Here is a 13790-nt window from a genome sequence, read left to right on the forward strand (position 1 = left end):
TTTTGCATTTCTAATGCTGTTCACACACTTTCTTGTTTGGTTTGAATAATTTTTGCTGCTCCAGCTTGACCCAAATCGTGTTACACTTTTGGGAACTCCCACATTTTGATAGAATGTAAAAACGGATGAGTTATTCAGTGGATTCCAAATGTGTCCACACATTTTCACCAAAAATAAGCTCCCACTTTATTGGCGTTTTCAGGAAATTTTCTGTATCTTGTCATTTACATCTAATATAGCTATGTCACATATGTGTGTGGGTATTATCGTGTTGGGAGAACATTTAAAAGATGCTCTAAGCGATGAACGTTCAAAGCATTTTCAAACAAAACAAGGCTTGCTCGCCCCTCCATCCTCCTCATCCCATCCCCACCCCCTCCCTTCCACGCTCTAACCCCCCCCAAACCCCACCTCCAAATCCTTATGTCGGTTGGAATGCTGAAACACTTTCTGTTATGTTTGGTGGAACAGGTTGCCACAGTTTGTTGTTGTTGGCGTTTGTAGACCCTGGGCTGTCTACAGAGATCGCGTTTTTTACAGTGTGTTCTGGGTAGCCCTAAAAAAACACGTGACATCATAGAGACATAAAGAGCACCTTTAATGTCTTTTAGCTTTGACTTTTGGGGTTTTGCTTTGTCTCTGTGGGGGAACTGAAAACAATCAGAACTGTGCTAAATAACTGTGTGTAAATATGAATCAATCCCATTATTTACTACCTACAGTATAGTAGTGTTCTGACCATTGAATGCTGTTAAATGTGTCATTATGTCAGGTTTCATGATGATAAATAATGTGTTGTGGAATCAGGATTATTTGGGGATTTATTGGACGTAACTCTTCTTAAACCCTCCGCACCAAAACATTACATGCACAGGGGAACAATACGTGAAGACGATGAATTACAACTCTAAAAAAAGAAAGAGGAACCAATAGTTTGACAGCTTGGGAAGTACACTTATTTGCTTCCTGTTGAGTGTAAGATGAGAGGATTTGATACCGCTCTTCTCATCTAATTCTCGGCATGACAGCCCAAGTACGTTTTTTTTTTCTCCACAATTCCTTTCCTTTAACATTAGGGTCTGTGGTGCCACAAACAAATCAGCTCCAGTTTGGCTGCCACCTGCAAAAAGCTGCATTTGTACTGGATCAGTGAGAAGACAGTGCCGAGAAAGAGATACAGTACATGCGTCTGTGTGTGTATGTGTGTGTGTGTGTGTGTGTGTGTCTGTGTTGAATTCTTTCATTCTCACCTTAACTCATTAATAATGTATCCGGCTGCATTCCATTAAGATCTATAGGCACTTGGACTTCAAATGTCCAGGTCTCAATGCAGTGTGTCAACAACAAAACACAAAAGAAGACACTGAGTCACACAACAACATGACAAAAGGTAAGGAGCTCTGAAAAATGCATACTTTTAGGAATTACTTCGGTCAATCCAAATATCTTTGTGTTTTTAAGTAATCCTTCAGTAAAGCAGGGTGACATGAACAAATCTCTATGTGGGTCCAGACTTGCAAACACATTTGGACCTTAGCCTGGTGAAATCCAGACTTTTGGCAATAATGATGAAATTATCATTCTGTGGTACTGTTAGACAAAATTACAAGCAAATTCTAGGCCTAATTAAAAATCAACAAAATGAGCTATAATGACATGCTATCGTGTCATATTATGATGAATACAAACACTATTATCGTCAAAAAGATATTGGAAGGTTTGACTGTTGCTTTCCATTTAAAGATGTAATTATATGAAAATCATGAATCACCCAGCAGGTTAATACCTGCAGGAATAAATGCATATTTCTCTCTGTTATCTGGTTCATGTTGGAATGTTAGAGGTCATGCTTTACAGTAAAATCTAAACTCGATTGTTGAAACGACGCACTTAAACGAGACTTTGATGGCCATTTAACTTATCTTCCTATCCGTATGGGACATTAAAGCCCAGTACTTTGCATAATATCTGACCTGCCAATCGGATTCCTTTGGATTAGAGCAAATTATTTTTTAAAGTAACTTCAATTCATCAGCTACTCATTCCTTTAGAAATATTTTGTCTGTAATGTGTCCAAAAATATCCCAAATTCTTCAAGAAAAGTGACATCCCTGCAGATCAGTTTTACGCCATCATTTTAAGATCTTACTCTGTATGGCACATTGATTTATTTCCCACTAAGCGTACGACCATCATTTGGCTGCACATGACATTACGGCTTGTCGAGGCTGTCTCGGGAGAAGTTATCATGCTCGATGACGTCGACGAGTTAAATCTATTGAACAGATGTTGAATTCAAAGCACAATGAAATATTTCACTTCAAAGCACAGCGGGCTCTCCGGAGACAAATTACTAAAAGGTACAGAGCAGCGTTCGGTAGAATTCTGGCAATCTTCTATAATTCAGAGGAATCAATTATGCAGGGATTTTAATTACATACTGTCCACGCTGTGCTCACGATCATTATGTGTGACTGAAAAAAACATTTAAAAGCAGAATATAACTGTATTAGTTGTCCAGTAGAAAAAAACAACTAATTTTAAATGAAGGATTATAAATTGTTAGTTTCAGGAAAAAAAAAAAAAACTCCAGTCTTAGTATCTTTCTAAACTCCACTGAATAAAAACTCAAGTATATCCTGCTTCAACTGGCTCCAGGAGAGTTTATTTCATTTTCTCAATGTCTTTCGCCCAACAACAATATGCAAAACAGCTAAAGTAATAGATTTTTCTTTGCCTTCCAAAGCCAAAATCAAAGCCTTAAAGTGTTGGACTGGGACAGGCCGAATGTGCTCCTGAGTGCATATTAAAAAGGATACATTTCCAGTTGCATATGTTATTTCATTATGTTTTTTTTCCACATTTACTCTTCATTTTTGCGATGTTCATAAAGTCCCCTGCAGCTTTGTGCTGTACATTATAATATACTACTGCGACTAAACGGCTGTGGGAATTATTTTAACAAGCAAAACAACAGTTTTTCAGGGAAGTCCTGAGCCATGTCCAAACTAATGTAATAATAAGACCAAACGCCAGGCCTAATGGCTGACCCAGGAGACTTGATTATGCAGTTTCTGTAACCCATTATTGCAGGGATGACAGTAAAAGCATCATAGCGTCAAAACGTCAGCATAATGACTCTCGATGACTGTGAACAACATGTAAACTAAATATGTGAAAAGCCCCAAACAGCAGACATAACACTTATTTCAGTTGCAAGTCACTTTCACACAGTGTATAAATTAACATTTAGCTCAGAAAATGTCACTATTGCCTTTTCAAGCTGTGGTGTTTTTCACTTTCCATAATAAAATATCTGTGAAGGTGCTTAGGAAACATTACATTGAAACGTTTTTTAGAGAACGTGCCATGTATTTCATGCGGATGTTTCTCTTCACACAATAGCCTACCTATGCGTGACAATCCCATACATAGCTAAACCATATACACACCTGCCTTACCATTAGCATGATGAAGGGAGAAATATTAACGCGGCATGATTCACAGTCATGCCTAATTCCCATTCACTCTAAAATAGGAGAAAATATTATCAGTGTTGCCATAAACACAAGTACAAATCCCTGCTGTTATGGCAGTCATACTGGGAGACTTTTGATGTTTCACAATCATTTCTATTCCACAGCCGGCATTTGCATTTGTTTGATTTCCAGCAGCAGTATGCAATGCCTCCTTGTGCAACAATACAGACACAAATAAATTAAGATCCATTCTTCCTGGCTGAGATTATTTATCTCCCTACTCAAGCTGTCTGAACTTTCGAAAACACAGCTTTGAGTTATTCACTGCTATTCCCTTACCCGTCGCCCACTACCTTGACAGTGCATAACAGTCTTCTGTACGCATGTGCATGTTTTCTTGTTGTTGTTGTAAAATAACAGTCTTATACAACAGCTGATAAAAAAAAATTAGTTTAGCCTACTTTGGTGTGCAGATGCCGCATGAATCATTGTAATGTAATGCATGCCTATGGCTGTAGCCACAACTGCTAATCCTTCTGCAGAAAATCAATTTTTCACATTGGCTTCAGCTGCCCCTAGGAAGACAAATCACAAAACTAGTCAAACCGGCGATCAGAATCAAACAGACTGGAATCAGACGGAGCAGTGTAATGCCTCACACACAATCAGTAACAAGTCGCTGCCAGAATGAGAACATGCCATTTCATTCTCCTCAGCCTCTTAGAAAGAACAACATTACATAATTAGGATGATTAAGATGAGCGGAGACTAAAGGCCAACAGTGTTAACATAGCTGAAGATAATAAAAGGATTAGGGGGTGATTCACTTACTGAAGGTAATGGCATTTTAAAACAGAAAACAGGAATTCATTAGCGAATGTGATTGACAGCTGAATATCGCTGAGTTAAACAGCCGAGAAGAGAAACTGCTTGCGATGGATACATTTATTTAACAAAAGGGCTGCTTGTCCAGGAATAAAGACCAGAAAAAGTTGCTTAAAGTGTCACATAGTCAGGTGCGAAAAGGCTAAAAAAAAAAAAAGAAAAGAAAAGAAGAAGAGTAGATCTGCGGTGAGAAGATGAGCACTGACCCTATCCGACCCACTTCTCCCTGATTTATGGTTTATGGTCCCTCAGCAGACACAGCTTTGTTCTGGGGGGCCATAAATCTCCCGCACCTCAGAGTCGATCAGCTGACCCTCCAATCCTGGCAGCCGCCCCATTCGCACGGTCCCGTCTGCCGGCTGCAGCCGAGCTCTCAACACAAAGCAGAAATCACCCGAGCCACAAGCGCAGGCAGTTAATCACCGCGAGCAGACAATAGTATGACACAGAGCCAAGCGGGCCGGGCAGGCGATTCAGGCAATCGCTAAAGCACTCAAACGGGACAGCCGAGGCGTACCTGTTTGGTAACCTCTGCTCTGAGTGCAGGGAATGTTTATCCTAAAAAGTGAAATGAAGTTCTCCCTGTTTGAAAAAAAGCCAGTGGGAGCACGAGTAAGGAAGAAGAGTTGTTACGATGGGAAGACACCTTAGTAAAAGACACTCGGCAAACATTGATATACGCTTCCATGTTGAAAGAGCTAAATGCCAGACTAATTAAGAGGGACATCAGTTGGTGTGATGAACAGAAAACATGACTGCTGAGAGTCTAGGAAGTTGGCTCATCAAAAAGGCAAACACTGCAAACTGCAGCCCGGAACTGCTGCAGCGTGGAAAGCAGTGTGTGTCTGAAATGAGTTATTTTGTCTGGATCAGACATGGTGGCATGTCTCACTGTCAGTGGCAAAATAAGGAACGAAAGACGGAAGAGCAGAAGGAGAAGACACCACGGCAAAAAGCGGACAAGGGGGGGGATTTTAATTTGAAAGGGAGGAGAGAAACAGCATGAGAGGTAAATGCAACCCCACCAGGACATCGGCCTGGAAATAAACACGTATGGAGCAGCATGTGGAGAGTACAAGTCAGGGGAAAACTGGAGAAGGAAAGCGTTTGCTTCTTGCAGAAGCACCATCATGAAAAAAAAAAAACACACACTCACCTGTCTAAAGCATGTAAACACATCCCTGCGCGGAGTCCTTTTACGGTGCGAGTATCGTAAGGGAGCTCTCTGCACGCCACCAGTCTAAATGATCTCCTTGACTCACACGGGAGCAGATAATTGGCTCTCAGAAAAGAGGGACAAACACTCATTGTAAAGGCAGCCTGGCGATGAGGATATATATATATATATATATTTTTTTTTTGTCTTCCCAGTCCTGCGCATGGATGATGTCTTTTTCTCTCCCTCTCTCTTTCTCTTTCCCCCCTCCTCTTCACTTTCTCATTCGTTCGCCGACTCTCTCAAGAGCCCCCCCCGCATCCCCCCTCCTCCACACTACCTGCCACTCCCTCCCCCCCCATCCCCCAAAGCACAACTCTCTCGCAAGGTGGCACACAGTTTCTTCGAAACTGCTTCTCATTGGTTCTTTCCATCCTGATCTTCTCCACTTTTTTTCAGTTTTCCTGTCTTAAAGGAACAAATGTATTCACACTCCCTAGACACCCCCCCCCACACACACACACACACCACCACTACCCCACCACACACACACACAACCAGCTCCTGCAGCTCGCAAAGTGTATCGCGATGAGAAGTGTTGGGTAAAACTAATTACAGTTTAGGGTCGGAGCAGCGGGACAGACTTCAATAATTCATGAGCTTAATTTAAGGGTGATGGCAGATGTGTACATGAAGAAACGGAGCTCGCAGAAGCAGCAGAATTAGATTTTCTCTGCGACATCCTGCTGATGTTGGGTATGGGTGTGTATCTAGGAATACGGGTCGAAAATAACAGGATATGAAGTCCTCTTTGACATTTATTGATCTCTCTCAGCGACTGAGAAAATGGGACAACATCAACAGGTATCTGGTACAGCTCGAGCTATGTGGCCTGGAAACGGCACAAACAGCAAAGTCATTTTTGGACAAAATAGACGCGTAAGCTACTTAAATAGAGCAGAGATCCGGCCAAACGCTCTTGTGTCAAGGTAATGTATCACCATAAAACATGTTTGAATAATAATGATAATGGCTGTGTTTTGGCTTGGGAATAAGCACAATGAGTTCTGGAAGCTTGGCATTTCTTCAGTTATTAGAACTTTAAAACGAGCTTCCTAGCTTTAGATGCTAAAAGTTGTGCTGATGCTGCTGCTCTTGCCCTGTCTTTCATCATCACAGATTCTTTTTTAATGTTTTGACACACATATATAGTGTATTTGTTTTAATTTTTAGTTCCCCTCCAAGAGGAAAGCCAGGCAAAGTTTCCTTATGCACTTGTATAATGGCGATAAAAGTTATCTATCTATCTATCTATCTATCTATCTATCTATCTATCTATCTATCTATCTATCTATCCATACAGTACGTTATTTTTTGCAACAGACAGTAAAAATCCTATAAGCCGTTTTGACAGTTTTTACATTCTGTAAGTGGCATCAGTAAGAACTCCTCTGCTGCCCTGTAACTGTGGTTAGCTGTCCTTAATCTGTGACAATTTAGAGCCAACCCCTAAATGTTAAGACTAATCTCTGATGTCAAAGTTTTATAACCAGAGGCAGCTCAGCTAAATCATTTGGACTCTGACTTTGTAATCTCACTGAATAGTGATGCAGTGTCCAGTTCTCGGTTGACAGACAGCCGTCACTAGATTCCCTTCTGTAGAAGGCTTGTCACAGTAGGTTGCGTAACTCGTGGCATATTTTGCTCGAGCCAATACAAGTGTCATTTTCTCCACATCAAACCCACTGTCAAACACACACTGCATTGAGTGAGCCTCACCACGGGCACCCAACACTATTTCTAATAAACAAGACAAACAAATTCTATACCTCAAACTGCTCCAAGTGGGAAGGGATCAAAGAATGCAAACTATATTTGTAATCATTTTTTAATGTTTAAAACGTATAAGCATGTAAAACATTAAAGTGTGAAGTGAGACTGAGCGACTTGTGAATGAAGGAATGGAATATTCTTCTTTATCTAAATGAAATATTGATGTTTTTTAAACCAAAGTAAAACTGCTCGTAAAACTGATCTTTAATAAATGAGTGAGTAAAAGGAAGTCTTCCTAATTGAACTTTCGCTCATTTTATTTTTGGAGTTTCAGGCAAAATGAACCTGAAAACATTATAAGAAAACAGTCAGTGATTCTAGCCTACTGTAATACAGTTATATTTTCATCTTTCCATGGATAACTGTGACGTTCAATTATAGGCTGTAAAAATAACGGACAGAGCAGCAGTGGCGTCACCCATTGGTCATTGGTCTGTGGACTGCGCTTTTGAAGCCTTGAGTTTGACAATTTAGCTGTCGCCATGTTGTTTTTTTTAAACCGGATGGGACAACAGGGACAGTCAGGTAAACATGGACCTTCAGGTACTGACAATGTTCATCTGCATCCACGGCAGTACACAGAGCTGGATTAAAAACAGTAGACTTTCCTTAAATTTGCAGCTAAGGCTAGCGCTAGTTACCTAGCCTTGGTTGGCAAGGTGCTATTGAACGCTAAACAAGACAAACCGAGATGTTCCATGTAACTCTGATGAAGTGAAAACACACAGTGAGGGGGTCAAAATATAAGATGAAAACATAGACCGCACCCACATAAAGGTTCACGACTTTTTTAATGTACACAGGGCGATGGTTAGCTAGTGATGGCCAAATGAAGCTTTGTGAACCAGTGTCCTTTTTTTCTGAGCCCACTAGATGGCGCTCTTGGTTTTAAGAGAAAGACCTAAGGCTTTGCAATTCAGTATATTCTCAACCAATTGTTGAACAGAGAGCGCCATCTAGTGGGCTTAGTAAATAAAGACACTGGTTCACAAAGCTTCATTCAGCCATCACTATGGTTAGCATTGCTAAGCCTCTGTCATGATTGACAGGTCGGCATATAGCCGCGCCCTAAAGCATCCTCTGCTTCATCGTCTTTTAAAAAAAAAATGGGACCATAATTTACGAAATGATCATCATGTTGTATTGAAGAAGACTTAAAACTGGCGATTCAGACCTTTTCCGTATTATGAGAAATGTTTAATGAGGTAATAAATTGAGGGAGAAGTAGGGTCATTCTTTTCATAGACATCTCTAGAAACGTACGTCATTAGCCCCCTGCTGGAAATGATATAGATAGAATGCAGGTTTAAGGCTCTTCTGCATTGGCTTCACTTTTCAGACCCAGAAGCTTCGTCCATTATTTTTACAGTCTGCTTGTTTAATAGCAATAATTACTATTTAGACGTGTTTTTATGCCTTTTCAAAGTGTCAACATTTGTAACTGAGCTCCAGACATCTAGCGAATCAGCTCCTCTGGCAGTACTGACCCGCATGTACTGTCTGAGCACCTGTGTTGTCTGAAATCCCCGTGATGAATTAGTGACGACAATGAACATCTTCAGTCGCAGGTGCATCAACTGTGCTATTTGAGTTTCCTTTCCCAAGGCGCCTTGTACAAATGCTGACTTTTTGGAGTTTGCACTTTTGTCAATTTGAGTTTCCACTGAGCAGAATTTAACAGCTTACTGAGAGTTGTTAACCGTGGGACTGTATGGGGAGTAAATATCAACGAAGACAGCCTCATATTCAGCCGTTTATCGGTAAACCTGATGCCTCCGTCAGGGGGAACAATTGGGAGCAATTATTCATGAAGGTTTCATTGTTTACTGGGGTCTGTTAAGAGTTTGATGTGCAGCTTTGAACGGCGCTCTGCCGTTCTACATTTACCACCTGCACAAACTGGTGGGATTAGTATACAAATCATATGATCAGATTGTTAAAAGAATGAGCCAGCCCACATGAAGGAAACCTTTCCTCGACAAACACAACTAAGGTTTAAGACAAACCTCCTTTAAAATCAGGACTTTTCAGTATTTTCCAAGCAGAAATTTCAGAAAGTAAAGTAACTCCTTCATGAAAAATGAATAAATAAATCAAGCAGCCTCGGTCGCCTTCGGGTCCACATCTGCAGTGTCAACCTTAGCCCACCCTCCTCTTGCTGATCAAAGCTGCTTCGTGCCATCATCAACAGCTGGTGTGCATGTTAAAAGGTGTGGCAATATGGCATGATTATGCCATCTATTTCAATCCGCCCTCCAGTCCGCGCCATTCTCCCAGCAAACACAGCTTGTCTTTGGTCTTTATTTCACTTTCATTGAAACCTACAGTATTTCATAAGGGAATTCACTGTCTTCCTTTGGTTCTTTGGCACTTTTGGTGCAATTATCTCTACAGTGCTGATTACAGACAACAAGAAGACTCTAACCACTCGAATGTACGGTATGTAATTGCTCGTTTCTCCTCCTGTATGGAATTTGAAAAGGTATGATTAAAAGGTTCAAGAACGACGACTCTTTGAGTGAGCAAATGATTCATGGTTTGGCCTATGAAATGTCAGAACATGGTAATGCTTAATGATTGACGTGAATGATTGCTTGCTTATTACATAGCGGTAGATTCATTTCCTGTGGATTATGTGACCACCATATTGGTGTAGGTTCACGTGTCATTTGATGACATGTCGATCAATCAACCCCTGACTTTAAATACATGTAAAAATATATATTTGATTGGCTTTCTGTGGAATATTATTTTAATATATTATTTACAAATACCAAAAGAACCTTGTGTAGTAACGTGCCAATTCTGATGTCATTATGAAGATCGGGTATCAGCCGGACGTAAACAACCCACATTTAAAACGGTTTCTCCATCAATGTCGTTATAGAACTCTGTATTTCCACTATTAGCGTGAGTCACAGCAGACCGCTTTCAGCACCACAAAAATCCCTGTCCTCACATTACATTACATACAAATTATCCCAATACGTTCCACATAGTTTGGTATACAGATTTTTAAATGTGGGCCCTGATACGCTGAGTTAAGATATCATTATCAATATCAGTAGAGAACCCGCTCTAATGTAGTGGCACATAAAGCAATGCAAACTGATTTAGTTGAATGTACCAGAAGGACTTTGAGGTATTCTCCTCTGAAATTTCCGTCTCCACACCAATCATTTTCGTTTGTTCTCCTCAAAGCTCTGAAAAATAGAAAACTAAATGAAAACTGTCACTGTCGAGTCTTTTGTAAGGGGGGAGCAGATATCTCAAAGCCTCAGCACAAAAAAAACAAACCTGTCTACATGGGTAGATTTCACTTTGGCTTGTTTTGTTTTTTTTACACTTTGGATAAAACCTTAACAAAGTCTATCTGAACTCAGCCTTAATCTGTGTGAGTACAGCCCTTCGTGGTTACTAATGGGCAAAAAGTCACATTATGCTAAATAAGCAACGGAGGCAGAGACGCTGAGGGAAAATGGCCATGGGAACTGAAGATGAAGCAGGCAAAGCGCACTTCACTGAGTGTAAGATTATTCCACTTCAAAACACAAGCAGACTTAATGTTGTCACTTGTATAAGCAACTTTTGTCCCTGGCATGGACAGCAGTTTTGTCAAACTGAGTGTTCTCATTTGAACCCTTTTATAGCTCAGCGCTCTAACAGTTTACTCTCATTCTGTCTCTGAATATTAGTTTTACAAGTATATGTTGTTAATCAGGCTACGGTAATGTCATCTATATGACCTCACCTTACCATATTTTAATTAATGGTGGTAACATCTGTAAAATGTTAAAAGCTTTTACTCAAGCTCTGTACTTTAGTCAACCAAGGCAGTTCGTGAAATGGTCACATTATTTAATCTATTGATTTGCGTGCACGGACATGTTGAGGTTGTTTTTTCCGTGGTCGTGAGCACGAATTTTAAAGTAATGTATTTCAATGGGAAGCATCTTTCGTGATAACAGCACGACTACGGTAACGAGTAGTATGAAAAGCCGAAGATCCGGGCAGGGAAGTCGGACTTTTCACCCCGGAGAGCAGGGATCGCGTCACGCGTGTCATGATTAATTTCCCCGTTGTTATTTTCCTAAACACAACCGTCCACTTGTCGCACTTCTCCCACTGGTGGCGTTTAAATTTCCCGTTGGTGCGTCCCCCAGCGACGGATCGTGTCCTGGCGCACAAAAAAGAACAAGATGAACATTTACAAGAATCAATATATAAAAAATAACGTGACCATATCACAAATTTCCGTGAGGCAGTGTTGCTTTAGTCCAGTTTTTAAATATTTCCACTTCATGTTATTAACTGAGATGAAAGACTGGACTACATTTTGTTGACTGTAATTATTATTTACTTGTGCAGCTTATCAAATAGGACTATAACTTTTTTAATTTGCTCCATATTTATTGTTGAATGTTCATAAAAGTGTAATTTTAAATTGTACATTTGGATGCTAACACTTTCTTGGAGTGCAAGGCTTAATACTTTTATATTCTTCGTGGCATTTATATAATACTGCAAGTACACACTTCAACTACAGATGTAATAATTGACATAAAGGTGATACAAGCAGCCAAGGGAGAACCACTCTAAATAATACACGGGCATAACAATCATGATGACAAAATTCTTGACTTCACTGTGGGAGTACGTTGAGTAGTTGTTTTTGGCTTTTGTCCAGCTACAATGTGAATGAACTACTCAGTGTTGAATGAATCACTGTACGAATGGCCTACAATCCCCTGTCTGACAGCTGAACTAAAGCTTCACAACACATTAGGTTCACACAAACGTGAGCCACTGGAAGAGAGTGGTAATGCTCCTATTTTTCAGCTATTGGTACAAAGAATTTCCCCTGTAATGCTGTAAATGTGCTTTTGAACCCCTCTCAAAGGAAATCAAAATGAGGAGTCAAATCAAACACTGGGGTTAAAAGGAAATTGTTAAAGGGTAATTACCGTTTTTTTGAAGCGGGTGATGGAAACAACAATCTTTGACATTGGTCCAGTATTAAGCGAGATTGCTGCAGTCGGCAGCGGCGAAACAAGAAACAATGTAAGTTAATGGGGCAATTGTCCAGCTTGTATTTACCTTAACAAAAGTGCTTGTTTTGCCACTGACAGACTCAGATTAATATTCTACGTGTCTGACAACATTATGGAAAGGATCCCTTCAGAGATTGACCTTTACAACCTCTTTGAGACATTTCTGTTTAACCAGAAACAGCTCTGAAGTCGCTAGCACTAAACCCACCACACTCTATTTAAAAAAACAATACTTTTAGAGTGTCTCTAGAGCCAGCATATTTTCACATGTTCATTGGTAAACTATGTGATTATTTCAACCATAACTAGAGTTGTGATGGTGGGATAAGTAAAAAGACGACCCAAAAAGTCTTTTCATTTTTTTTTTTGTGTCTGTCAATTTCGAATAAAGCGTATTTTACAATGCCAAAATTGCTGTTTTTTTTACATGGAGTATGGTAGGTTTAACGAATGCAATTTCACGGATGTTTTTATGTTTAAAAAAATCCTTTCCATAATGTTGTTGGACACTTAGAATACGAATCTGAGCCGTCAGTGGCAAAGCGAGCACTTTTGTGGAGGTAAATACAAGCTGGACAATTGCTCGCTTAACACTGGGCCAATGTCAAAGATTGTTGTTCCCATCAGCCACTTAGACACAAACAACCATCTATTGTCATACTGGGCCTGCTTTTTTTCTAATGGCCAAAATGGATCTGATGTCAACTCATCCTCATACCTATATAGGTCAATTTCCGTAAACTGCCAAAACGACACATACTGTATGACTGTTACAGAGATTCACATGAACAGTTGACATAAGCTGTGTTCGAAACAGTTCCCACATTCACTCACTCACTATTCCCTTTATAGTGTTTTTTAAAAAGTTAACTATTTAGGGAACGACCAAACGAGATTTCTGACACTCACTGAAAGTATTGTTGCCCACCCACGCCCAGCATCATGTAATCAAACCAAAACAAAAATACTTCAAATATATCCCTGAAGCAAACCGAGCACACAGGAGGATGGTAAAAGGCTGTACCTATGTTGCATGTTACATTTCCAATGTTTAGAAATGAAAGCCTGCTTCATTTTTTCTTTTTTCTTTTTCGCAGGCGCAGCTGCTGCTTCTTCTTCTCCTCCTCCGGGAAAACACTTTTTGCATTGTGGTATACTGTGCGAGAGTAAAATGTATAGGCACATCATATGTGCACTCAAATTAGCTGTGCATTGTGGGTATTTTAAGATGGACTATATAGTGAATGAAGATGGACTATATAGTGAATGAATTTCACTGCAGAGAATTCAAACACCAAAATGGCGGACCCATTACATAGTGCACTGTTTCTGTCATAGGGAACTGTTTTGAACATAGACTGTTCTAGAAGCTAGGGGATAAGGCCC

At 40.1% G+C, this 13790-nt stretch overlaps 1 protein-coding gene and 1 long non-coding RNA gene across 2 annotated transcripts in view; one reads left to right on the forward strand and one right to left on the reverse strand.

Annotated features, from left to right (window-relative positions):
* The window catches only part of LOC116694239 (alpha-1,3-mannosyl-glycoprotein 4-beta-N-acetylglucosaminyltransferase C), an 85554-nt gene extending 84217 nt beyond the window's left edge, over nt 1-1337 (reverse strand). Inside the window, 1 exon segment of the mRNA XM_032523844.1 lies at nt 1251-1337. The gene's annotated coding sequence lies outside the window, so the exon portion shown is untranslated.
* The window catches only part of LOC116694240 (uncharacterized), a 17448-nt gene that overhangs the window by 1154 nt on the left and 2504 nt on the right, over nt 1-13790 (forward strand). The window contains exon 2 of the long non-coding RNA XR_004333089.1: nt 4492-4495. This is a non-coding gene — a long non-coding RNA (uncharacterized LOC116694240). The remainder of the gene's footprint in view (nt 1-4491; nt 4496-13790) is intronic.

This window comes from Etheostoma spectabile, chromosome 8, assembly GCF_008692095.1.
Source record: "Etheostoma spectabile isolate EspeVRDwgs_2016 chromosome 8, UIUC_Espe_1.0, whole genome shotgun sequence".
NCBI lineage: Eukaryota > Metazoa > Chordata > Actinopteri > Perciformes > Percidae > Etheostoma > Etheostoma spectabile.